The 24089-nt window shown below is 70.0% G+C and overlaps 14 non-coding genes across 14 annotated transcripts; all 14 read right to left on the bottom strand.

Annotated features, from left to right (window-relative positions):
* Positions 1-1156: 1156 nt before the first annotated feature.
* On the bottom strand, positions 1157-1275 carry LOC142462043 (5S ribosomal RNA). The gene has a single exon (XR_012787189.1). It is a non-coding gene; the product is annotated as a 5S ribosomal RNA (ribosomal RNA).
* Positions 1276-2874: 1599 nt separating this feature from the next.
* On the bottom strand, positions 2875-2993 carry LOC142462032 (5S ribosomal RNA). The gene has a single exon (XR_012787180.1). It is a non-coding gene; the product is annotated as a 5S ribosomal RNA (ribosomal RNA).
* Positions 2994-4565: 1572 nt separating this feature from the next.
* On the bottom strand, positions 4566-4684 carry LOC142462020 (5S ribosomal RNA). The gene has a single exon (XR_012787170.1). It is a non-coding gene; the product is annotated as a 5S ribosomal RNA (ribosomal RNA).
* A 1609-nt stretch (positions 4685-6293) lies between these two features.
* On the bottom strand, positions 6294-6412 carry LOC142462009 (5S ribosomal RNA). Its single transcript, XR_012787159.1, has one exon. It is a non-coding gene; the product is annotated as a 5S ribosomal RNA (ribosomal RNA).
* A 1598-nt stretch (positions 6413-8010) lies between these two features.
* On the bottom strand, positions 8011-8129 carry LOC142461998 (5S ribosomal RNA). The gene has a single exon (XR_012787149.1). It is a non-coding gene; the product is annotated as a 5S ribosomal RNA (ribosomal RNA).
* Positions 8130-9725: 1596 nt separating this feature from the next.
* On the bottom strand, positions 9726-9844 carry LOC142461987 (5S ribosomal RNA). Its single transcript, XR_012787141.1, has one exon. It is a non-coding gene; the product is annotated as a 5S ribosomal RNA (ribosomal RNA).
* A 1598-nt stretch (positions 9845-11442) lies between these two features.
* LOC142461975 (5S ribosomal RNA) lies at positions 11443-11561 on the bottom strand. The gene has a single exon (XR_012787131.1). It is a non-coding gene; the product is annotated as a 5S ribosomal RNA (ribosomal RNA).
* Positions 11562-13153: 1592 nt separating this feature from the next.
* LOC142461964 (5S ribosomal RNA) lies at positions 13154-13272 on the bottom strand. The gene has a single exon (XR_012787123.1). It is a non-coding gene; the product is annotated as a 5S ribosomal RNA (ribosomal RNA).
* A 1582-nt stretch (positions 13273-14854) lies between these two features.
* On the bottom strand, positions 14855-14973 carry LOC142461952 (5S ribosomal RNA). Its single transcript, XR_012787113.1, has one exon. It is a non-coding gene; the product is annotated as a 5S ribosomal RNA (ribosomal RNA).
* Positions 14974-16566: 1593 nt separating this feature from the next.
* On the bottom strand, positions 16567-16685 carry LOC142461941 (5S ribosomal RNA). Its single transcript, XR_012787105.1, has one exon. It is a non-coding gene; the product is annotated as a 5S ribosomal RNA (ribosomal RNA).
* Positions 16686-18268: 1583 nt separating this feature from the next.
* LOC142461928 (5S ribosomal RNA) lies at positions 18269-18387 on the bottom strand. The gene has a single exon (XR_012787095.1). It is a non-coding gene; the product is annotated as a 5S ribosomal RNA (ribosomal RNA).
* A 1577-nt stretch (positions 18388-19964) lies between these two features.
* On the bottom strand, positions 19965-20083 carry LOC142461916 (5S ribosomal RNA). The gene has a single exon (XR_012787084.1). It is a non-coding gene; the product is annotated as a 5S ribosomal RNA (ribosomal RNA).
* A 1589-nt stretch (positions 20084-21672) lies between these two features.
* LOC142461904 (5S ribosomal RNA) lies at positions 21673-21791 on the bottom strand. Its single transcript, XR_012787073.1, has one exon. It is a non-coding gene; the product is annotated as a 5S ribosomal RNA (ribosomal RNA).
* Positions 21792-23370: 1579 nt separating this feature from the next.
* On the bottom strand, positions 23371-23489 carry LOC142461892 (5S ribosomal RNA). Its single transcript, XR_012787062.1, has one exon. It is a non-coding gene; the product is annotated as a 5S ribosomal RNA (ribosomal RNA).
* Positions 23490-24089: the final 600 nt, after the last annotated feature.

Genomic DNA, 24089 nt, shown 5'->3' with positions numbered 1-24089 from the left:
GGTGGTAGTCGGGGCTGGGGTCGGTGCCCTCCGGGCGGCGGCCTCACGCCCAGAGGGTGGCCAGTGACCAGTGGGTCAAGGTTTCCTCGGGACAGGGAGGGGGTGCCAAGGGACCCTGATCCCGGAAACAGTGGCCAGGGCCAGGGCTGGCTCACAGCTTTGTCAGAGGTGCCCATGGTGGAGGTGGAAACACACCGAGGTCCCGTTAGCCGTGGCCAGAGCGGCCAGGTTCCCTCCCGGAGAGTACCACCTGACTTGAGAGAGTGGTGGACTTGAGAGAGACAGGTCCCGCTGGCCGCCCCTTGCTCCCGCCCTTGCCCTTGCCCTTGCCCTTGCCCTTGCCCCTGCGCCTTGTGCCCTGCCCCTGCCCCTTCTCCTTGCGACCTGCCCACTGGCCCCTGTCCTCCCCCCAGGGCGCCTGCGCTTGGTCCGCAGAGGCCGGCAGGGGCTGGCGCGGCGGCTTTGCCCTGCATGTACCCCAAGCGCATCAATGGCAGGGGTCGCGGAGGGCCCCATGCCTAGTCAGAGATCTTCTAGACAAGGGCATCCTCCCTGGGTGGGGCAAGGGGTCAGGCAGGCCGCCGGCCGCGTGCGGACACAGCCCAGTTTCCCCCAGGTGTGGTCGGGCCTCACCGCCTCCTTCCTTCCTTCCTTCCTTCCTTCCTTCCTTCCTTCCTTCCTTCCTTCCTTCCTTCCTTCCTTCCTTCCTTCCTTCCCAGAGGCCACACCGAGGCCCTGAACCTGACGCCGTGGTTCCCCTTGGCCAGCAACCGCGTGGGTGAAGAGAGGTCAGAGCCCATGGTGCAGGAAGGAGCAGGTGGCCGCACCTGCTGTGGCAGCCGCCGGCCCGCCAGGGTGGCAGAGCCCACCCCCACCCCTCGCGGGGCCGAGTCTGGGGGGTGCGGGGACCGCCAAGTGTGGAGGAGCGGTCCCCGGAGAGGGTGGGTATGAGGCGGGACGGTGCGGGCACTGCGGTTGGTGCCCCAGGCAGGTCCTGGGCAGGGGGCGCGGGGCCTGCTGGTGCCTAAGGAGACAGAGACACAGAGCCGGGGGAGAGAGGGGGACGGAGGGGTGCTGGACCCTCAGGGGAGCCGGAGGTCTGCTGCGGCGCTCGCAGGGCGTGGCCGTGGCCGTGGGGGGCCGGCGAGTGGCAAAAAGCCTACAGCACCCGGTATTCCCAGGCGGTCTCCCATCCAAGTACTAACCAGGCCCGACCCTGCTTAGCTTCCGAGATCAGACGAGATCGGGCGCGTTCAGGGTGGTATGGCCGTAGACGCTTGCAGCCTCCTCCTGCTGGCCCTAAGAGCCTGCCGCCGCCGCCGCCGCCGCCGCCGCCGCCCGCCCTCCTGCGCTCCCGCGGGCCTTGGCCCGACCACCCGACACAACCCGCGCGCCGTGCCTGCGCCTCGCCTAAGCTGCCCACCTGCCCGCCTGCCTGCCCTGGCCCCCGCTTTGTCCGCCTCCCTGGCTACGTGTTCCCATGCCGCCGCCGCCGCCGCCTCTACCACCCCGCTCCTCGGGGCTCCACTCCTGCCGCGGCCTGCACAGCCCACACTCACGAGACAGGGACGGGGTGCCAGGGCCAGGGGCTCAGGTGGCTGCGAGGGGAAGGGTCGCTCGCGGTGCTCCTGTGCACAGGAGAGACAGACACACAGACACAGACAGCCACAGCGACGGGGGCGGGGGGCGTGGGGGCCGAGGGTGGTAGTCGGGGCTGGGGTCGGTGCCCTCCGGGCGGCGGCCTCACGCCCAGAGGGTGGCCAGTGACCAGTGGGTCAAGGTTTCCTCGGGACAGGGAGGGGGTGCCAAGGGACCCTGATCCCGGAAACAGTGGCCAGGGCCAGGGCTGGCTCACAGCTTTGTCAGAGGTGCCCATGGTGGAGGTGGAAACACACCGAGGTCCCGTTAGCCGTGGCCAGAGCGGCCAGGTTCCCTCCCGGAGAGTACCACCTGACTTGAGAGAGTGGTGGACTTGAGAGAGACAGGTCCCGCTGGCCGCCCCTTGCTCCCGCCCTTGCCCTTGCCCTTGCCCTTGCCCCTGCGCCTTGTGCCCTGCCCCTGCCCCTTCTCCTTGCGACCTGCCCACTGGCCCCTGTCCTCCCCCCAGGGCGCCTGCGCTTGGTCCGCAGAGGCCGGCAGGGGCTGGCGCGGCGGCTTTGCCCTGCATGTACCCCAAGCGCATCAATGGCAGGGGTCGCGGAGGGCCCCATGCCTAGTCAGAGATCTTCTAGACAAGGGCATCCTCCCTGGGTGGGGCAAGGGGTCAGGCAGGCCGCCGGCCGCGTGCGGACACAGCCCAGTTTCCCCCAGGTGTGGTCGGGCCTCACCGCCTCCTTCCTTCCTTCCTTCCTTCCTTCCTTCCTTCCTTCCTTCCTTCCTTCCTTCCTTCCTTCCTTCCTTCCTTCCTTCCTTCCTTCCTTCCTTCCTTCCTTCCCAGAGGCCACACCGAGGCCCTGAACCTGACGCCGTGGTTCCCCTTGGCCAGCAACCGCGTGGGTGAAGAGAGGTCAGAGCCCATGGTGCAGGAAGGAGCAGGTGGCCGCACCTGCTGTGGCAGCCGCCGGCCCGCCAGGGTGGCAGAGCCCACCCCCACCCCTCGCGGGGCCGAGTCTGGGGGGTGCGGGGACCGCCAAGTGTGGAGGAGCGGTCCCCGGAGAGGGTGGGTATGAGGCGGGACGGTGCGGGCACTGCGGTTGGTGCCCCAGGCAGGTCCTGGGCAGGGGGCGCGGGGCCTGCTGGTGCCTAAGGAGACAGAGACACAGAGCCGGGGGAGAGAGGGGGACGGAGGGGTGCTGGACCCTCAGGGGAGCCGGAGGTCTGCTGCGGCGCTCGCAGGGCGTGGCCGTGGCCGTGGGGGGCCGGCGAGTGGCAAAAAGCCTACAGCACCCGGTATTCCCAGGCGGTCTCCCATCCAAGTACTAACCAGGCCCGACCCTGCTTAGCTTCCGAGATCAGACGAGATCGGGCGCGTTCAGGGTGGTATGGCCGTAGACGCTTGCAGCCTCCTCCTGCTGGCCCTAAGAGCCTGCCGCCGCCGCCGCCGCCGCCGCCGCCCGCCCTCCTGCGCTCCCGTGGGCCTTGGCCCGACCACCCGACACAACCCGCGCGCCGTGCCTGCGCCTCGCCTAAGCTGCCCACCTGCCCGCCTGCCTGCCCTGGCCCCCGCTTTGTCCGCCTCCCTGGCTACGTGTTCCCATGCCGCCGCCGCCGCCGCCTCTACCACCCCGCTCCTCGGGGCTCCACTCCTGCCGCGGCCTGCACAGCCCACACTCACGAGACAGGGACGGGGTGCCAGGGCCAGGGGCTCAGGTGGCTGCGAGGGGAAGGGTCGCTCGCGGTGCTCCTGTGCACAGGAGAGACAGACACACAGACACAGACAGCCACAGCGACGGGGGCGGGGGGCGTGGGGGCCGAGGGTGGTAGTCGGGGCTGGGGTCGGTGCCCTCCGGGCGGCGGCCTCACGCCCAGAGGGTGGCCAGTGACCAGTGGGTCAAGGTTTCCTCGGGACAGGGAGGGGGTGCCAAGGGACCCTGATCCCGGAAACAGTGGCCAGGGCCAGGGCTGGCTCACAGCTTTGTCAGAGGTGCCCATGGTGGAGGTGGAAACACACCGAGGTCCCGTTAGCCGTGGCCAGAGCGGCCAGGTTCCCTCCCGGAGAGTACCACCTGACTTGAGAGAGTGGTGGACTTGAGAGAGACAGGTCCCGCTGGCCGCCCCTTGCTCCCGCCCTTGCCCTTGCCCTTGCCCTTGCCCCTGCGCCTTGTGCCCTGCCCCTGCCCCTTCTCCTTGCGACCTGCCCACTGGCCCCTGTCCTCCCCCCAGGGCGCCTGCGCTTGGTCCGCAGAGGCCGGCAGGGGCTGGCGCGGCGGCTTTGCCCTGCATGTACCCCAAGCGCATCAATGGCAGGGGTCGCGGAGGGCCCCATGCCTAGTCAGAGATCTTCTAGACAAGGGCATCCTCCCTGGGTGGGGCAAGGGGTCAGGCAGGCCGCCGGCCGCGTGCGGACACAGCCCAGTTTCCCCCAGGTGTGGTCGGGCCTCACCGCCTCCTTCCTTCCTTCCTTCCTTCCTTCCTTCCTTCCTTCCTTCCTTCCTTCCTTCCTTCCTTCCTTCCTTCCTTCCTTCCCAGAGGCCACACCGAGGCCCTGAACCTGACGCCGTGGTTCCCCTTGGCCAGCAACCGCGTGGGTGAAGAGAGGTCAGAGCCCATGGTGCAGGAAGGAGCAGGTGGCCGCACCTGCTGTGGCAGCCGCCGGCCCGCCAGGGTGGCAGAGCCCACCCCCACCCCTCGCGGGGCCGAGTCTGGGGGGTGCGGGGACCGCCAAGTGTGGAGGAGCGGTCCCCGGAGAGGGTGGGTATGAGGCGGGACGGTGCGGGCACTGCGGTTGGTGCCCCAGGCAGGTCCTGGGCAGGGGGCGCGGGGCCTGCTGGTGCCTAAGGAGACAGAGACACAGAGCCGGGGGAGAGAGGGGGACGGAGGGGTGCTGGACCCTCAGGGGAGCCGGAGGTCTGCTGCGGCGCTCGCAGGGCGTGGCCGTGGCCGTGGGGGGCCGGCGAGTGGCAAAAAGCCTACAGCACCCGGTATTCCCAGGCGGTCTCCCATCCAAGTACTAACCAGGCCCGACCCTGCTTAGCTTCCGAGATCAGACGAGATCGGGCGCGTTCAGGGTGGTATGGCCGTAGACGCTTGCAGCCTCCTCCTGCTGGCCCTAAGAGCCTGCCGCCGCCGCCGCCGCCGCCGCCGCCGCCGCCGCCGCCCGCCCTCCTGCGCTCCCACGGCCTTGGCCCGACCACCCGACACAACCCGCGCGCCGTGCCTGCGCCTCGCCTAAGCTGCCCACCTGCCCGCCTGCCTGCCCTGGCCCCCGCTTTGTCCGCCTCCCTGCCTACGTGTTCCCATGCCGCCGCCGCCGCCGCCTCTACCACCCCGCTCCTCGGGGCTCCACTCCTGCCGCGGCCTGCACAGCCCACACTCACGAGACAGGGACGGGGTGCCAGGGCCAGGGGCTCAGGTGGCTGCGAGGGGAAGGGTCGCTCGCGGTGCTCCTGTGCACAGGAGAGACAGACACACAGACACAGACAGCCACAGCGACGGGGGCGGGGGGCGTGGGGGCCGAGGGTGGTAGTCGGGGCTGGGGTCGGTGCCCTCCGGGCGGCGGCCTCACGCCCAGAGGGTGGCCAGTGACCAGTGGGTCAAGGTTTCCTCGGGACAGGGAGGGGGTGCCAAGGGACCCTGATCCCGGAAACAGTGGCCAGGGCCAGGGCTGGCTCACAGCTTTGTCAGAGGTGCCCATGGTGGAGGTGGAAACACACCGAGGTCCCGTTAGCCGTGGCCAGAGCGGCCAGGTTCCCTCCCGGAGAGTACCACCTGACTTGAGAGAGTGGTGGACTTGAGAGAGACAGGTCCCGCTGGCCGCCCCTTGCTCCCGCCCTTGCCCTTGCCCTTGCCCTTGCCCTTGCCCCTGCGCCTTGTGCCCTGCCCCTGCCCCTTCTCCTTGCGACCTGCCCACTGGCCCCTGTCCTCCCCCCAGGGCGCCTGCGCTTGGTCCGCAGAGGCCGGCAGGGGCTGGCGCGGCGGCTTTGCCCTGCATGTACCCCAAGCGCATCAATGGCAGGGGTCGCGGAGGGCCCCATGCCTAGTCAGAGATCTTCTAGACAAGGGCATCCTCCCTGGGTGGGGCAAGGGGTCAGGCAGGCCGCCGGCCGCGTGCGGACACAGCCCAGTTTCCCCCAGGTGTGGTCGGGCCTCACCGCCTCCTTCCTTCCTTCCTTCCTTCCTTCCTTCCTTCCTTCCTTCCTTCCTTCCTTCCTTCCTTCCTTCCTTCCTTCCTTCCTTCCTTCCTTCCTTCCTTCCCAGAGGCCACACCGAGGCCCTGAACCTGACGCCGTGGTTCCCCTTGGCCAGCAACCGCGTGGGTGAAGAGAGGTCAGAGCCCATGGTGCAGGAAGGAGCAGGTGGCCGCACCTGCTGTGGCAGCCGCCGGCCCGCCAGGGTGGCAGAGCCCACCCCCACCCCTCGCGGGGCCGAGTCTGGGGGGTGCGGGGACCGCCAAGTGTGGAGGAGCGGTCCCCGGAGAGGGTGGGTATGAGGCGGGACGGTGCGGGCACTGCGGTTGGTGCCCCAGGCAGGTCCTGGGCAGGGGGCGCGGGGCCTGCTGGTGCCTAAGGAGACAGAGACACAGAGCCGGGGGAGAGAGGGGGACGGAGGGGTGCTGGACCCTCAGGGGAGCCGGAGGTCTGCTGCGGCGCTCGCAGGGCGTGGCCGTGGCCGTGGGGGGCCGGCGAGTGGCAAAAAGCCTACAGCACCCGGTATTCCCAGGCGGTCTCCCATCCAAGTACTAACCAGGCCCGACCCTGCTTAGCTTCCGAGATCAGACGAGATCGGGCGCGTTCAGGGTGGTATGGCCGTAGACGCTTGCAGCTTCCTCCTGCTGGCCCTAAGAGCCTGCCGCCGCCGCCGCCGCCGCCGCCGCCGCCGCCGCCGCCCGCCCTCCTGCGCTCCCACGGGCCTTGGCCCGACCACCCGACACAACCCGCGCGCCGTGCCTGCGCCTCGCCTAAGCTGCCCACCTGCCCGCCTGCCTGCCCTGGCCCCCGCTTTGTCCGCCTCCCTGGCTACGTGTTCCCATGCCGCCGCCGCCGCCGCCTCTACCACCCCGCTCCTCGGGGCTCCACTCCTGCCGCGGCCTGCACAGCCCACACTCACGAGACAGGGACGGGGTGCCAGGGCCAGGGGCTCAGGTGGCTGCGAGGGGAAGGGTCGCTCGCGGTGCTCCTGTGCACAGGAGAGACAGACACACAGACACAGACAGCCACAGCGACGGGGGCGGGGGGCGTGGGGGCCGAGGGTGGTAGTCGGGGCTGGGGTCGGTGCCCTCCGGGCGGCGGCCTCACGCCCAGAGGGTGGCCAGTGACCAGTGGGTCAAGGTTTCCTCGGGACAGGGAGGGGGTGCCAAGGGACCCTGATCCCGGAAACAGTGGCCAGGGCCAGGGCTGGCTCACAGCTTTGTCAGAGGTGCCCATGGTGGAGGTGGAAACACACCGAGGTCCCGTTAGCCGTGGCCAGAGCGGCCAGGTTCCCTCCCGGAGAGTACCACCTGACTTGAGAGAGTGGTGGACTTGAGAGAGACAGGTCCCGCTGGCCGCCCCTTGCTCCCGCCCTTGCCCTTGCCCTTGCCCTTGCCCTTGCCCCTGCGCCTTGTGCCCTGCCCCTGCCCCTTCTCCTTGCGACCTGCCCACTGGCCCCTGTCCTCCCCCCAGGGCGCCTGCGCTTGGTCCGCAGAGGCCGGCAGGGGCTGGCGCGGCGGCTTTGCCCTGCATGTACCCCAAGCGCATCAATGGCAGGGGTCGCGGAGGGCCCCATGCCTAGTCAGAGATCTTCTAGACAAGGGCATCCTCCCTGGGTGGGGCAAGGGGTCAGGCAGGCCGCCGGCCGCGTGCGGACACAGCCCAGTTTCCCCCAGGTGTGGTCGGGCCTCACCGCCTCCTTCCTTCCTTCCTTCCTTCCTTCCTTCCTTCCTTCCTTCCTTCCTTCCTTCCTTCCTTCCTTCCTTCCTTCCTTCCTTCCTTCCCAGAGGCCACACCGAGGCCCTGAACCTGACGCCGTGGTTCCCCTTGGCCAGCAACCGCGTGGGTGAAGAGAGGTCAGAGCCCATGGTGCAGGAAGGAGCAGGTGGCCGCACCTGCTGTGGCAGCCGCCGGCCCGCCAGGGTGGCAGAGCCCACCCCCACCCCTCGCGGGGCCGAGTCTGGGGGGTGCGGGGACCGCCAAGTGTGGAGGAGCGGTCCCCGGAGAGGGTGGGTATGAGGCGGGACGGTGCGGGCACTGCGGTTGGTGCCCCAGGCAGGTCCTGGGCAGGGGGCGCGGGGCCTGCTGGTGCCTAAGGAGACAGAGACACAGAGCCGGGGGAGAGAGGGGGACGGAGGGGTGCTGGACCCTCAGGGGAGCCGGAGGTCTGCTGCGGCGCTCGCAGGGCGTGGCCGTGGCCGTGGGGGGCCGGCGAGTGGCAAAAAGCCTACAGCACCCGGTATTCCCAGGCGGTCTCCCATCCAAGTACTAACCAGGCCCGACCCTGCTTAGCTTCCGAGATCAGACGAGATCGGGCGCGTTCAGGGTGGTATGGCCGTAGACGCTTGCAGCCTCCTCCTGCTGGCCCTAAGAGCCTGCCGCCGCCGCCGCCGCCGCCGCCGCCCGCCCTCCTGCGCTCCCGCGGGCCTTGGCCCGACCACCCGACACAACCCGCGCGCCGTGCCTGCGCCTCGCCTAAGCTGCCCACCTGCCCGCCTGCCTGCCCTGGCCCCCGCTTTGTCCGCCTCCCTGGCTACGTGTTCCCATGCCGCCGCCGCCGCCGCCTCTACCACCCCGCTCCTCGGGGCTCCACTCCTGCCGCGGCCTGCACAGCCCACACTCACGAGACAGGGACGGGGTGCCAGGGCCAGGGGCTCAGGTGGCTGCGAGGGGAAGGGTCGCTCGCGGTGCTCCTGTGCACAGGAGAGACAGACACACAGACACAGACAGCCACAGCGACGGGGGCGGGGGGCGTGGGGGCCGAGGGTGGTAGTCGGGGCTGGGGTCGGTGCCCTCCGGGCGGCGGCCTCACGCCCAGAGGGTGGCCAGTGACCAGTGGGTCAAGGTTTCCTCGGGACAGGGAGGGGGTGCCAAGGGACCCTGATCCCGGAAACAGTGGCCAGGGCCAGGGCTGGCTCACAGCTTTGTCAGAGGTGCCCATGGTGGAGGTGGAAACACACCGAGGTCCCGTTAGCCGTGGCCAGAGCGGCCAGGTTCCCTCCCGGAGAGTACCACCTGACTTGAGAGAGTGGTGGACTTGAGAGAGACAGGTCCCGCTGGCCGCCCCTTGCTCCCGCCCTTGCCCTTGCCCTTGCCCTTGCCCCTGCGCCTTGTGCCCTGCCCCTGCCCCTTCTCCTTGCGACCTGCCCACTGGCCCCTGTCCTCCCCCCAGGGCGCCTGCGCTTGGTCCGCAGAGGCCGGCAGGGGCTGGCGCGGCGGCTTTGCCCTGCATGTACCCCAAGCGCATCAATGGCAGGGGTCGCGGAGGGCCCCATGCCTAGTCAGAGATCTTCTAGACAAGGGCATCCTCCCTGGGTGGGGCAAGGGGTCAGGCAGGCCGCCGGCCGCGTGCGGACACAGCCCAGTTTCCCCCAGGTGTGGTCGGGCCTCACCGCCTCCTTCCTTCCTTCCTTCCTTCCTTCCTTCCTTCCTTCCTTCCTTCCTTCCTTCCTTCCTTCCTTCCTTCCTTCCTTCCTTCCTTCCTTCCTTCCTTCCTTCCCAGAGGCCACACCGAGGCCCTGAACCTGACGCCGTGGTTCCCCTTGGCCAGCAACCGCGTGGGTGAAGAGAGGTCAGAGCCCATGGTGCAGGAAGGAGCAGGTGGCCGCACCTGCTGTGGCAGCCGCCGGCCCGCCAGGGTGGCAGAGCCCACCCCCACCCCTCGCGGGGCCGAGTCTGGGGGGTGCGGGGACCGCCAAGTGTGGAGGAGCGGTCCCCGGAGAGGGTGGGTATGAGGCGGGACGGTGCGGGCACTGCGGTTGGTGCCCCAGGCAGGTCCTGGGCAGGGGGCGCGGGGCCTGCTGGTGCCTAAGGAGACAGAGACACAGAGCCGGGGGAGAGAGGGGGACGGAGGGGTGCTGGACCCTCAGGGGAGCCGGAGGTCTGCTGCGGCGCTCGCAGGGCGTGGCCGTGGCCGTGGGGGGCCGGCGAGTGGCAAAAAGCCTACAGCACCCGGTATTCCCAGGCGGTCTCCCATCCAAGTACTAACCAGGCCCGACCCTGCTTAGCTTCCGAGATCAGACGAGATCGGGCGCGTTCAGGGTGGTATGGCCGTAGACGCTTGCAGCTTCCTCCTGCTGGCCCTAAGAGCCTGCCGCCGCCGCCGCCGCCGCCGCCGCCGCCGCCGCCGCCCGCCCTCCTGCGCTCCCACGGGCCTTGGCCCGACCACCCGACACAACCCGCGCGCCGTGCCTGCGCCTCGCCTAAGCTGCCCACCTGCCCGCCTGCCTGCCCTGGCCCCCGCTTTGTCCGCCTCCCTGGCTACGTGTTCCCATGCCGCCGCCGCCGCCGCCTCTACCACCCCGCTCCTCGGGGCTCCACTCCTGCCGCGGCCTGCACAGCCCACACTCACGAGACAGGGACGGGGTGCCAGGGCCAGGGGCTCAGGTGGCTGCGAGGGGAAGGGTCGCTCGCGGTGCTCCTGTGCACAGGAGAGACAGACACACAGACACAGACAGCCACAGCGACGGGGGCGGGGGGCGTGGGGGCCGAGGGTGGTAGTCGGGGCTGGGGTCGGTGCCCTCCGGGCGGCGGCCTCACGCCCAGAGGGTGGCCAGTGACCAGTGGGTCAAGGTTTCCTCGGGACAGGGAGGGGGTGCCAAGGGACCCTGATCCCGGAAACAGTGGCCAGGGCCAGGGCTGGCTCACAGCTTTGTCAGAGGTGCCCATGGTGGAGGTGGAAACACACCGAGGTCCCGTTAGCCGTGGCCAGAGCGGCCAGGTTCCCTCCCGGAGAGTACCACCTGACTTGAGAGAGTGGTGGACTTGAGAGAGACAGGTCCCGCTGGCCGCCCCTTGCTCCCGCCCTTGCCCTTGCCCTTGCCCTTGCCCTTGCCCCTGCGCCTTGTGCCCTGCCCCTGCCCCTTCTCCTTGCGACCTGCCCACTGGCCCCTGTCCTCCCCCCAGGGCGCCTGCGCTTGGTCCGCAGAGGCCGGCAGGGGCTGGCGCGGCGGCTTTGCCCTGCATGTACCCCAAGCGCATCAATGGCAGGGGTCGCGGAGGGCCCCATGCCTAGTCAGAGATCTTCTAGACAAGGGCATCCTCCCTGGGTGGGGCAAGGGGTCAGGCAGGCCGCCGGCCGCGTGCGGACACAGCCCAGTTTCCCCCAGGTGTGGTCGGGCCTCACCGCCTCCTTCCTTCCTTCCTTCCTTCCTTCCTTCCTTCCTTCCTTCCTTCCTTCCTTCCTTCCTTCCTTCCTTCCTTCCTTCCTTCCTTCCCAGAGGCCACACCGAGGCCCTGAACCTGACGCCGTGGTTCCCCTTGGCCAGCAACCGCGTGGGTGAAGAGAGGTCAGAGCCCATGGTACAGGAAGGAGCAGGTGGCCGCACCTGCTGTGGCAGCCGCCGGCCCGCCAGGGTGGCAGAGCCCACCCCCACCCCTCGCGGGGCCGAGTCTGGGGGGTGCGGGGACCGCCAAGTGTGGAGGAGCGGTCCCCGGAGAGGGTGGGTATGAGGCGGGACGGTGCGGGCACTGCGGTTGGTGCCCCAGGCAGGTCCTGGGCAGGGGGCGCGGGGCCTGCTGGTGCCTAAGGAGACAGAGACACAGAGCCGGGGGAGAGAGGGGGACGGAGGGGTGCTGGACCCTCAGGGGAGCCGGAGGTCTGCTGCGGCGCTCGCAGGGCGTGGCCGTGGCCGTGGGGGGCCGGCGAGTGGCAAAAAGCCTACAGCACCCGGTATTCCCAGGCGGTCTCCCATCCAAGTACTAACCAGGCCCGACCCTGCTTAGCTTCCGAGATCAGACGAGATCGGGCGCGTTCAGGGTGGTATGGCCGTAGACGCTTGCAGCCTCCTCCTGCTGGCCCTAAGAGCCTGCCGCCGCCGCCGCCGCCGCCGCCGCCCGCCCTCCTGCGCTCCCGCGGGCCTTGGCCCGACCACCCGACACAACCCGCGCGCCGTGCCTGCGCCTCGCCTAAGCTGCCCACCTGCCCGCCTGCCTGCCCTGGCCCCCGCTTTGTCCGCCTCCCTGGCTACGTGTTCCCATGCCGCCGCCGCCGCCGCCTCTACCACCCCGCTCCTCGGGGCTCCACTCCTGCCGCGGCCTGCACAGCCCACACTCACGAGACAGGGACGGGGTGCCAGGGCCAGGGGCTCAGGTGGCTGCGAGGGGAAGGGTCGCTCGCGGTGCTCCTGTGCACAGGAGAGACAGACACACAGACACAGACAGCCACAGCGACGGGGGCGGGGGGCGTGGGGGCCGAGGGTGGTAGTCGGGGCTGGGGTCGGTGCCCTCCGGGCGGCGGCCTCACGCCCAGAGGGTGGCCAGTGACCAGTGGGTCAAGGTTTCCTCGGGACAGGGAGGGGGTGCCAAGGGACCCTGATCCCGGAAACAGTGGCCAGGGCCAGGGCTGGCTCACAGCTTTGTCAGAGGTGCCCATGGTGGAGGTGGAAACACACCGAGGTCCCGTTAGCCGTGGCCAGAGCGGCCAGGTTCCCTCCCGGAGAGTACCACCTGACTTGAGAGAGTGGTGGACTTGAGAGAGACAGGTCCCGCTGGCCGCCCCTTGCTCCCGCCCTTGCCCTTGCCCTTGCCCTTGCCCCTGCGCCTTGTGCCCTGCCCCTGCCCCTTCTCCTTGCGACCTGCCCACTGGCCCCTGTCCTCCCCCCAGGGCGCCTGCGCTTGGTCCGCAGAGGCCGGCAGGGGCTGGCGCGGCGGCTTTGCCCTGCATGTACCCCAAGCGCATCAATGGCAGGGGTCGCGGAGGGCCCCATGCCTAGTCAGAGATCTTCTAGACAAGGGCATCCTCCCTGGGTGGGGCAAGGGGTCAGGCAGGCCGCCGGCCGCGTGCGGACACAGCCCAGTTTCCCCCAGGTGTGGTCGGGCCTCACCGCCTCCTTCCTTCCTTCCTTCCTTCCTTCCTTCCTTCCTTCCTTCCTTCCTTCCTTCCTTCCTTCCTTCCTTCCTTCCTTCCTTCCTTCCTTCCTTCCTTCCCAGAGGCCACACCGAGGCCCTGAACCTGACGCCGTGGTTCCCCTTGGCCAGCAACCGCGTGGGTGAAGAGAGGTCAGAGCCCATGGTGCAGGAAGGAGCAGGTGGCCGCACCTGCTGTGGCAGCCGCCGGCCCGCCAGGGTGGCAGAGCCCACCCCCACCCCTCGCGGGGCCGAGTCTGGGGGGTGCGGGGACCGCCAAGTGTGGAGGAGCGGTCCCCGGAGAGGGTGGGTATGAGGCGGGACGGTGCGGGCACTGCGGTTGGTGCCCCAGGCAGGTCCTGGGCAGGGGGCGCGGGGCCTGCTGGTGCCTAAGGAGACAGAGACACAGAGCCGGGGGAGAGAGGGGGACGGAGGGGTGCTGGACCCTCAGGGGAGCCGGAGGTCTGCTGCGGCGCTCGCAGGGCGTGGCCGTGGCCGTGGGGGGCCGGCGAGTGGCAAAAAGCCTACAGCACCCGGTATTCCCAGGCGGTCTCCCATCCAAGTACTAACCAGGCCCGACCCTGCTTAGCTTCCGAGATCAGACGAGATCGGGCGCGTTCAGGGTGGTATGGCCGTAGACGCTTGCAGCTTCCTCCTGCTGGCCCTAAGAGCCTGCCGCCGCCGCCGCCGCCGCCGCCGCCGCCGCCGCCCGCCCTCCTGCGCTCCCACGGGCCTTGGCCCGACCACCCGACACAACCCGCGCGCCGTGCCTGCGCCTCGCCTAAGCTGCCCACCTGCCCGCCTGCCTGCCCTGGCCCCCGCTTTGTCCGCCTCCCTGGCTACGTGTTCCCATGCCGCCGCCGCCGCCGCCTCTACCACCCCGCTCCTCGGGGCTCCACTCCTGCCGCGGCCTGCACAGCCCACACTCACGAGACAGGGACGGGGTGCCAGGGCCAGGGGCTCAGGTGGCTGCGAGGGGAAGGGTCGCTCGCGGTGCTCCTGTGCACAGGAGAGACAGACACACAGACACAGACAGCCACAGCGACGGGGGCGGGGGGCGTGGGGGCCGAGGGTGGTAGTCGGGGCTGGGGTCGGTGCCCTCCGGGCGGCGGCCTCACGCCCAGAGGGTGGCCAGTGACCAGTGGGTCAAGGTTTCCTCGGGACAGGGAGGGGGTGCCAAGGGACCCTGATCCCGGAAACAGTGGCCAGGGCCAGGGCTGGCTCACAGCTTTGTCAGAGGTGCCCATGGTGGAGGTGGAAACACACCGAGGTCCCGTTAGCCGTGGCCAGAGCGGCCAGGTTCCCTCCCGGAGAGTACCACCTGACTTGAGAGAGTGGTGGACTTGAGAGAGACAGGTCCCGCTGGCCGCCCCTTGCTCCCGCCCTTGCCCTTGCCCTTGCCCTTGCCCTTGCCCCTGCGCCTTGTGCCCTGCCCCTGCCCCTTCTCCTTGCGACCTGCCCACTGGCCCCTGTCCTCCCCCCAGGGCGCCTGCGCTTGGTCCGCAGAGGCCGGCAGGGGCTGGCGCGGCGGCTTTGCCCTGCATGTACCCCAAGCGCATCAATGGCAGGGGTCGCGGAGGGCCCCATGCCTAGTCAGAGATCTTCTAGACAAGGGCATCCTCCCTGGGTGGGGCAAGGGGTCAGGCAGGCCGCCGGCCGCGTGCGGACACAGCCCAGTTTCCCCCAGGTGTGGTCGGGCCTCACCGCCTCCTTCCTTCCTTCCTTCCTTCCTTCCTTCCTTCCTTCCTTCCTTCCTTCCTTCCTTCCTTCCTTCCTTCCTTCCCAGAGGCCACACCGAGGCCCTGAACCTGACGCCGTGGTTCCCCTTGGCCAGCAACCGCGTGGGTGAAGAGAGGTCAGAGCCCATGGTGCAGGAAGGAGCAGGTGGCCGCACCTGCTGTGGCAGCCGCCGGCCCGCCAGGGTGGCAGAGCCCACCCCCACCCCTCGCGGGGCCGAGTCTGGGGGGTGCGGGGACCGCCAAGTGTGGAGGAGCGGTCCCCGGAGAGGGTGGGTATGAGGCGGGACGGTGCGGGCACTGCGGTTGGTGCCCCAGGCAGGTCCTGGGCAGGGGGCGCGGGGCCTGCTGGTGCCTAAGGAGACAGAGACACAGAGCCGGGGGAGAGAGGGGGACGGAGGGGTGCTGGACCCTCAGGGGAGCCGGAGGTCTGCTGCGGCGCCGCAGGGCGTGGCCGTGGCCGTGGGGGGCCGGCGAGTGGCAAAAAGCCTACAGCACCCGGTATTCCCAGGCGGTCTCCCATCCAAGTACTAACCAGGCCCGACCCTGCTTAGCTTCCGAGATCAGACGAGATCGGGCGCGTTCAGGGTGGTATGGCCGTAGACGCTTGCAGCTTCCTCCTGCTGGCCCTAAGAGCCTGCCGCCGCCGCCGCCGCCGCCGCCGCCGCCGCCGCCCGCCCTCCTGCGCTCCCACGGGCCTTGGCCCGACCACCCGACACAACCCGCGCGCCGTGCCTGCGCCTCGCCTAAGCTGCCCACCTGCCCGCCTGCCTGCCCTGGCCCCCGCTTTGTCCGCCTCCCTGCCTACGTGTTCCCATGCCGCCGCCGCCGCCGCCTCTACCACCCCGCTCCTCGGGGCTCCACTCCTGCCGCGGCCTGCACAGCCCACACTCACGAGACAGGGACGGGGTGCCAGGGCCAGGGGCTCAGGTGGCTGCGAGGGGAAGGGTCGCTCGCGGTGCTCCTGTGCACAGGAGAGACAGACACACAGACACAGACAGCCACAGCGACGGGGGCGGGGGGCGTGGGGGCCGAGGGTGGTAGTCGGGGCTGGGGTCGGTGCCCTCCGGGCGGCGGCCTCACGCCCAGAGGGTGGCCAGTGACCAGTGGGTCAAGGTTTCCTCGGGACAGGGAGGGGGTGCCAAGGGACCCTGATCCCGGAAACAGTGGCCAGGGCCAGGGCTGGCTCACAGCTTTGTCAGAGGTGCCCATGGTGGAGGTGGAAACACACCGAGGTCCCGTTAGCCGTAGCCAGAGCGGCCAGGTTCCCTCCCGGAGAGTACCACCTGACTTGAGAGAGTGGTGGACTTGAGAGAGACAGGTCCCGCTGGCCGCCCCTTGCTCCCGCCCTTGCCCTTGCCCTTGCCCTTGCCCCTGCGCCTTGTGCCCTGCCCCTGCCCCTTCTCCTTGCGACCTGCCCACTGGCCCCTGTCCTCCCCCCAGGGCGCCTGCGCTTGGTCCGCAGAGGCCGGCAGGGGCTGGCGCGGCGGCTTTGCCCTGCATGTACCCCAAGCGCATCAATGGCAGGGGTCGCGGAGGGCCCCATGCCTAGTCAGAGATCTTCTAGACAAGGGCATCCTCCCTGGGTGGGGCAAGGGGTCAGGCAGGCCGCCGGCCGCGTGCGGACACAGCCCAGTTTCCCCCAGGTGTGGTCGGGCCTCACCGCCTCCTTCCTTCCTTCCTTCCTTCCTTCCTTCCTTCCTTCCTTCCTTCCTTCCTTCCTTCCTTCCTTCCTTCCTTCCTTCCTTCCTTCCTTCCCAGAGGCCACACCGAGGCCCTGAACCTGACGCCGTGGTTCCCCTTGGCCAGCAACCGCGTGGGTGAAGAGAGGTCAGAGCCCATGGTGCAGGAAGGAGCAGGTGGCCGCACCTGCTGTGGCAGCCGCCGGCCCGCCAGGGTGGCAGAGCCCACCCCCACCCCTCGCGGGGCCGAGTCTGGGGGGTGCGGGGACCGCCAAGTGTGGAGGAGCGGTCCCCGGAGAGGGTGGGTATGAGGCGGGACGGTGCGGGCACTGCGGTTGGTGCCCCAGGCAGGTCCTGGGCAGGGGGCGCGGGGCCTGCTGGTGCCTAAGGAGACAGAGACACAGAGCCGGGGGAGAGAGGGGGACGGAGGGGTGCTGGACCCTCAGGGGAGCCGGAGGTCTGCTGCGGCGCTCGCAGGGCGTGGCCGTGGCCGTGGGGGGCCGGCGAGTGGCAAAAAGCCTACAGCACCCGGTATTCCCAGGCGGTCTCCCATCCAAGTACTAACCAGGCCCGACCCTGCTTAGCTTCCGAGATCAGACGAGATCGGGCGCGTTCAGGGTGGTATGGCCGTAGACGCTTGCAGCCTCCTCCTGCTGGCCCTAAGAGCCTGCCGCCGCCGCCGCCGCCGCCGCCGCCGCCCGCCCTCCTGCGCTCCCGCGGGCCTTGGCCCGACCACCCGACACAACCCGCGCGCCGTGCCTGCGCCTCGCCTAAGCTGCCCACCTGCCCGCCTGCCTGCCCTGGCCCCCGCTTTGTCCGCCTCCCTGGCTACGTGTTCCCATGCCGCCGCCGCCGCCGCCTCTACCACCCCGCTCCTCGGGGCTCCACTCCTGCCGCGGCCTGCACAGCCCACACTCACGAGACAGGGACGGGGTGCCAGGGCCAGGGGCTCAGGTGGCTGCGAGGGGAAGGGTCGCTCGCGGTGCTCCTGTGCACAGGAGAGACAGACACACAGACACAGACAGCCACAGCGACGGGGGCGGGGGGCGTGGGGGCCGAGGGTGGTAGTCGGGGCTGGGGTCGGTGCCCTCCGGGCGGCGGCCTCACGCCCAGAGGGTGGCCAGTGACCAGTGGGTCAAGGTTTCCTCGGGACAGGGAGGGGGTGCCAAGGGACCCTGATCCCGGAAACAGTGGCCAGGGCCAGGGCTGGCTCACAGCTTTGTCAGAGGTGCCCATGGTGGAGGTGGAAACACACCGAGGTCCCGTTAGCCGTGGCCAGAGCGGCCAGGTTCCCTCCCGGAGAGTACCACCTGACTTGAGAGAGTGGTGGACTTGAGAGAGACAGGTCCCGCTGGCCGCCCCTTGCTCCCGCCCTTGCCCTTGCCCTTGCCCTTGCCCCTGCGCCTTGTGCCCTGCCCCTGCCCCTTCTCCTTGCGACCTGCCCACTGGCCCCTGTCCTCCCCCCAGGGCGCCTGCGCTTGGTCCGCAGAGGCCGGCAGGGGCTGGCGCGGCGGCTTTGCCCTGCATGTACCCCAAGCGCATCAATGGCAGGGGTCGCGGAGGGCCCCATGCCTAGTCAGAGATCTTCTAGACAAGGGCATCCTCCCTGGGTGGGGCAAGGGGTCAGGCAGGCCGCCGGCCGCGTGCGGACACAGCCCAGTTTCCCCCAGGTGTGGTCGGGCCTCACCGCCTCCTTCCTTCCTTCCTTCCTTCCTTCCTTCCTTCCTTCCTTCCTTCCTTCCTTCCTTCCTTCCTTCCTTCCTTCCTTCCTTCCTTCCCAGAGGCCACACCGAGGCCCTGAACCTGACGCCGTGGTTCCCCTTGGCCAGCAACCGCGTGGGTGAAGAGAGGTCAGAGCCCATGGTGCAGGAAGGAGCAGGTGGCCGCACCTGCTGTGGCAGCCGCCGGCCCGCCAGGGTGGCAGAGCCCACCCCCACCCCTCGCGGGGCCGAGTCTGGGGGGTGCGGGGACCGCCAAGTGTGGAGGAGCGGTCCCCGGAGAGGGTGGGTATGAGGCGGGACGGTGCGGGCACTGCGGTTGGTGCCCCAGGCAGGTCCTGGGCAGGGGGCGCGGGGCCTGCTGGTGCCTAAGGAGACAGAGACACAGAGCCGGGGGAGAGAGGGGGACGGAGGGGTGCTGGACCCTCAGGGGAGCCGGAGGTCTGCTGCGGCGCTCGCAGGGCGTGGCCGTGGCCGTGGGGGGCCGGCGAGTGGCAAAAAGCCTACAGCACCCGGTATTCCCAGGCGGTCTCCCATCCAAGTACTAACCAGGCCCGACCCTGCTTAGCTTCCGAGATCAGACGAGATCGGGCGCGTTCAGGGTGGTATGGCCGTAGACGCTTGCAGCCTCCTCCTGCTGGCCCTAAGAGCCTGCCGCCGCCGCCGCCGCCGCCGCCGCCCGCCCTCCTGCGCTCCCGCGGGCCTTGGCCCGACCACCCGACACAACCCGCGCGCCGTGCCTGCGCCTCGCCTAAGCTGCCCACCTGCCCGCCTGCCTGCCCTGGCCCCCGCTTTGTCCGCCTCCCTGCCTACGTGTTCCCATGCCGCCGCCGCCGCCGCCTCTACCACCCCGCTCCTCGGGGCTCCACTCCTGCCGCGGCCTGCACAGCCCACACTCACGAGACAGGGACGGGGTGCCAGGGCCAGGGGCTCAGGTGGCTGCGAGGGGAAGGGTCGCTCGCGGTGCTCCTGTGCACAGGAGAGACAGACACACAGACACAGACAGCCACAGCGACGGGGGCGGGGGGCGTGGGGGCCGAGGGTGGTAGTCGGGGCTGGGGTCGGTGCCCTCCGGGCGGCGGCCTCACGCCCAGAGGGTGGCCAGTGACCAGTGGGTCAAGGTTTCCTCGGGACAGGGAGGGGGTGCCAAGGGACCCTGATCCCGGAAACAGTGGCCAGGGCCAGGGCTGGCTCACAGCTTTGTCAGAGGTGCCCATGGTGGAGGTGGAAACACACCGAGGTCCCGTTAGCCGTGGCCAGAGCGGCCAGGTTCCCTCCCGGAGAGTACCACCTGACTTGAGAGAGTGGTGGACTTGAGAGAGACAGGTCCCGCTGGCCGCCCCTTGCTCCCGCCCTTGCCCTTGCCCTTGCCCTTGCCCTTGCCCCTGCGCCTTGTGCCCTGCCCCTGCCCCTTCTCCTTGCGACCTGCCCACTGGCCCCTGTCCTCCCCCCAGGGCGCCTGCGCTTGGTCCGCAGAGGCCGGCAGGGGCTGGCGCGGCGGCTTTGCCCTGCATGTACCCCAAGCGCATCAATGGCAGGGGTCGCGGAGGGCCCCATGCCTAGTCAGAGATCTTCTAGACAAGGGCATCCTCCCTGGGTGGGGCAAGGGGTCAGGCAGGCCGCCGGCCGCGTGCGGACACAGCCCAGTTTCCCCCAGGTGTGGTCGGGCCTCACCGCCTCCTTCCTTCCTTCCTTCCTTCCTTCCTTCCTTCCTTCCTTCCTTCCTTCCTTCCTTCCTTCCTTCCTTCCTTCCTTCCCAGAGGCCACACCGAGGCCCTGAACCTGACGCCGTGGTTCCCCTTGGCCAGCAACCGCGTGGGTGAAGAGAGGTCAGAGCCCATGGTGCAGGAAGGAGCAGGTGGCCGCACCTGCTGTGGCAGCCGCCGGCCCGCCAGGGTGGCAGAGCCCACCCCCACCCCTCGCGGGGCCGAGTCTGGGGGGTGCGGGGACCGCCAAGTGTGGAGGAGCGGTCCCCGGAGAGGGTGGGTATGAGGCGGGACGGTGCGGGCACTGCGGTTGGTGCCCCAGGCAGGTCCTGGGCAGGGGGCGCGGGGCCTGCTGGTGCCTAAGGAGACAGAGACACAGAGCCGGGGGAGAGAGGGGGACGGAGGGGTGCTGGACCCTCAGGGGAGCCGGAGGTCTGCTGCGGCGCCGCAGGGCGTGGCCGTGGCCGTGGGGGGCCGGCGAGTGGCAAAAAGCCTACAGCACCCGGTATTCCCAGGCGGTCTCCCATCCAAGTACTAACCAGGCCCGACCCTGCTTAGCTTCCGAGATCAGACGAGATCGGGCGCGTTCAGGGTGGTATGGCCGTAGACGCTTGCAGCTTCCTCCTGCTGGCCCTAAGAGCCTGCCGCCGCCGCCGCCGCCGCCGCCGCCGCCGCCGCCCGCCCTCCTGCGCTCCCACGGGCCTTGGCCCGACCACCCGACACAACCCGCGCGCCGTGCCTGCGCCTCGCCTAAGCTGCCCACCTGCCCGCCTGCCTGCCCTGGCCCCCGCTTTGTCCGCCTCCCTGCCTACGTGTTCCCATGCCGCCGCCGCCGCCGCCTCTACCACCCCGCTCCTCGGGGCTCCACTCCTGCCGCGGCCTGCACAGCCCACACTCACGAGACAGGGACGGGGTGCCAGGGCCAGGGGCTCAGGTGGCTGCGAGGGGAAGGGTCGCTCGCGGTGCTCCTGTGCACAGGAGAGACAGACACACAGACACAGACAGCCACAGCGACGGGGGCGGGGGGCGTGGGGGCCGAGGGTGGTAGTCGGGGCTGGGGTCGGTGCCCTCCGGGCGGCGGCCTCACGCCCAGAGGGTGGCCAGTGACCAGTGGGTCAAGGTTTCCTCGGGACAGGGAGGGGGTGCCAAGGGACCCTGATCCCGGAAACAGTGGCCAGGGCCAGGGCTGGCTCACAGCTTTGTCAGAGGTGCCCATGGTGGAGGTGGAAACACACCGAGGTCCCGTTAGCCGTAGCCAGAGCGGCCAGGTTCCCTCCCGGAGAGTACCACCTGACTTGAGAGAGTGGTGGACTTGAGAGAGACAGGTCCCGCTGGCCGCCCCTTGCTCCCGCCCTTGCCCTTGCCCTTGCCCTTGCCCCTGCGCCTTGTGCCCTGCCCCTGCCCCTTCTCCTTGCGACCTGCCCACTGGCCCCTGTCCTCCCCCCAGGGCGCCTGCGCTTGGTCCGCAGAGGCCGGCAGGGGCTGGCGCGGCGGCTTTGCCCTGCATGTACCCCAAGCGCATCAATGGCAGGGGTCGCGGAGGGCCCCATGCCTAGTCAGAGATCTTCTAGACAAGGGCATCCTCCCTGGGTGGGGCAAGGGGTCAGGCAGGCCGCCGGCCGCGTGCGGACACAGCCCAGTTTCCCCCAGGTGTGGTCGGGCCTCACCGCCTCCTTCCTTCCTTCCTTCCTTCCTTCCTTCCTTCCTTCCTTCCTTCCTTCCTTCCTTCCTTCCTTCCTTCCTTCCTTCCTTCCTTCCCAGAGGCCACACCGAGGCCCTGAACCTGACGCCGTGGTTCCCCTTGGCCAGCAACCGCGTGGGTGAAGAGAGGTCAGAGCCCATGGTGCAGGAAGGAGCAGGTGGCCGCACCTGCTGTGGCAGCCGCCGGCCCGCCAGGGTGGCAGAGCCCACCCCCACCCCTCGCGGGGCCGAGTCTGGGGGGTGCGGGGACCGCCAAGTGTGGAGGAGCGGTCCCCGGAGAGGGTGGGTATGAGGCGGGACGGTGCGGGCACTGCGGTTGGTGCCCCAGGCAGGTCCTGGGCAGGGGGCGCGGGGCCTGCTGGTGCCTAAGGAGACAGAGACACAGAGCCGGGGGAGAGAGGGGGACGGAGGGGTGCTGGACCCTCAGGGGAGCCGGAGGTCTGCTGCGGCGCTCGCAGGGCGTGGCCGTGGCCGTGGGGGGCCGGCGAGTGGCAAAAAGCCTACAGCACCCGGTATTCCCAGGCGGTCTCCCATCCAAGTACTAACCAGGCCCGACCCTGCTTAGCTTCCGAGATCAGACGAGATCGGGCGCGTTCAGGGTGGTATGGCCGTAGACGCTTGCAGCCTCCTCCTGCTGGCCCTAAGAGCCTGCCGCCGCCGCCGCCGCCGCCGCCGCCGCCCGCCCTCCTGCGCTCCCGCGGGCCTTGGCCCGACCACCCGACACAACCCGCGCGCCGTGCCTGCGCCTCGCCTAAGCTGCCCACCTGCCCGCCTGCCTGCCCTGGCCCCCGCTTTGTCCGCCTCCCTGGCTACGTGTTCCCATGCCGCCGCCGCCGCCGCCTCTACCACCCCGCTCCTCGGGGCTCCACTCCTGCCGCGGCCTGCACAGCCCACACTCACGAGACAGGGACGGGGTGCCAGGGCCAGGGGCTCAGGTGGCTGCGAGGGGAAGGGTCGCTCGCGGTGCTCCTGTGCACAGGAGAGACAGACACACAGACACAGACAGCCACAGCGACGGGGGCGGGGGGCGTGGGGGCCGAGGGTGGTAGTCGGGGCTGGGGTCGGTGCCCTCCGGGCGGCGGCCTCACGCCCAGAGGGTGGCCAGTGACCAGTGGGTCAAGGTTTCCTCGGGACAGGGAGGGGGTGCCAAGGGACCCTGATCCCGGAAACAGTGGCCAGGGCCAGGGCTGGCTCACAGCTTTGTCAGAGGTGCCCATGGTGGAGGTGGAAACACACCGAGGTCCCGTTAGCCGTGGCCAGAGCGGCCAGGTTCCCTCCCGGAGAGTACCACCTGACTTGAGAGAGTGGTGGACTTGAGAGAGACAGGTCCCGCTGGCCGCCCCTTGCTCCCGCCCTTGCCCTTGCCCTTGCCCTTGCCCCTGCGCCTTGTGCCCTGCCCCTGCCCCTTCTCCTTGCGACCTGCCCACTGGCCCCTGTCCTCCCCCCAGGGCGCCTGCGCTTGGTCCGCAGAGGCCGGCAGGGGCTGGCGCGGCGGCTTTGCCCTGCATGTACCCCAAGCGCATCAATGGCAGGGGTCGCGGAGGGCCCCATGCCTAGTCAGAGATCTTCTAGACAAGGGCATCCTCCCTGGGTGGGGCAAGGGGTCAGGCAGGCCGCCGGCCGCGTGCGGACACAGCCCAGTTTCCCCCAGGTGTGGTCGGGCCTCACCGCCTCCTTCCTTCCTTCCTTCCTTCCTTCCTTCCTTCCTTCCTTCCTTCCTTCCTTCCTTCCTTCCTTCCTTCCTTCCTTCCTTCCCAGAGGCCACACCGAGGCCCTGAACCTGACGCCGTGGTTCCCCTTGGCCAGCAACCGCGTGGGTGAAGAGAGGTCAGAGCCCATGGTGCAGGAAGGAGCAGGTGGCCGCACCTGCTGTGGCAGCCGCCGGCCCGCCAGGGTGGCAGAGCCCACCCCCACCCCTCGCGGGGCCGAGTCTGGGGGGTGCGGGGACCGCCAAGTGTGGAGGAGCGGTCCCCGGAGAGGGTGGGTATGAGGCGGGACGGTGCGGGCACTGCGGTTGGTGCCCCAGGCAGGTCCTGGGCAGGGGGCGCGGGGCCTGCTGGTGCCTAAGGAGACAGAGACACAGAGCCGGGGGAGAGAGGGGGACGGAGGGGTGCTGGACCCTCAGGGGAGCCGGAGGTCTGCTGCGGCGCTCGCAGGGCGTGGCCGTGGCCGTGGGGGGCCGGCGAGTGGCAAAAAGCCTACAGCACCCGGTATTCCCAGGCGGTCTCCCATCCAAGTACTAACCAGGCCCGACCCTGCTTAGCTTCCGAGATCAGACGAGATCGGGCGCGTTCAGGGTGGTATGGCCGTAGACGCTTGCAGCCTCCTCCTGCTGGCCCTAAGAGCCTGCCGCCGCCGCCGCCGCCGCCGCCGCCCGCCCTCCTGCGCTCCCGCGGGCCTTGGCCCGACCACCCGACACAACCCGCGCGCCGTGCCTGCGCCTCGCCTAAGCTGCCCACCTGCCCGCCTGCCTGCCCTGGCCCCCGCTTTGTCCGCCTCCCTGGCTACGTGTTCCCATGCCGCCGCCGCCGCCGCCTCTACCACCCCGCTCCTCGGGGCTCCACTCCTGCCGCGGCCTGCACAGCCCACACTCACGAGACAGGGACGGGGTGCCAGGGCCAGGGGCTCAGGTGGCTGCGAGGGGAAGGGTCGCTCGCGGTGCTCCTGTGCACAGGAGAGACAGACACACAGACACAGACAGCCACAGCGACGGGGGCGGGGGGCGTGGGGGCCGAGGGTGGTAGTCGGGGCTGGGGTCGGTGCCCTCCGGGCGGCGGCCTCACGCCCAGAGGGTGGCCAGTGACCAGTGGGTCAAGGTTTCCTCGGGACAGGGAGGGGGTGCCAAGGGACCCTGATCCCGGAAACAGTGGCCAGGGCCAGGGCTGGCTCACAGCTTTGTCAGAGGTGCCCATGG

The sequence above is a fragment of the Tenrec ecaudatus genome, chromosome 11 (genome assembly GCF_050624435.1).
Source record: "Tenrec ecaudatus isolate mTenEca1 chromosome 11, mTenEca1.hap1, whole genome shotgun sequence".
NCBI classification, from domain to species: domain Eukaryota; kingdom Metazoa; phylum Chordata; class Mammalia; order Afrosoricida; family Tenrecidae; genus Tenrec; species Tenrec ecaudatus.
Note: the sequence above shows the minus strand (reverse complement) of the source record. Positions and strands in the feature narration are given on the sequence as shown.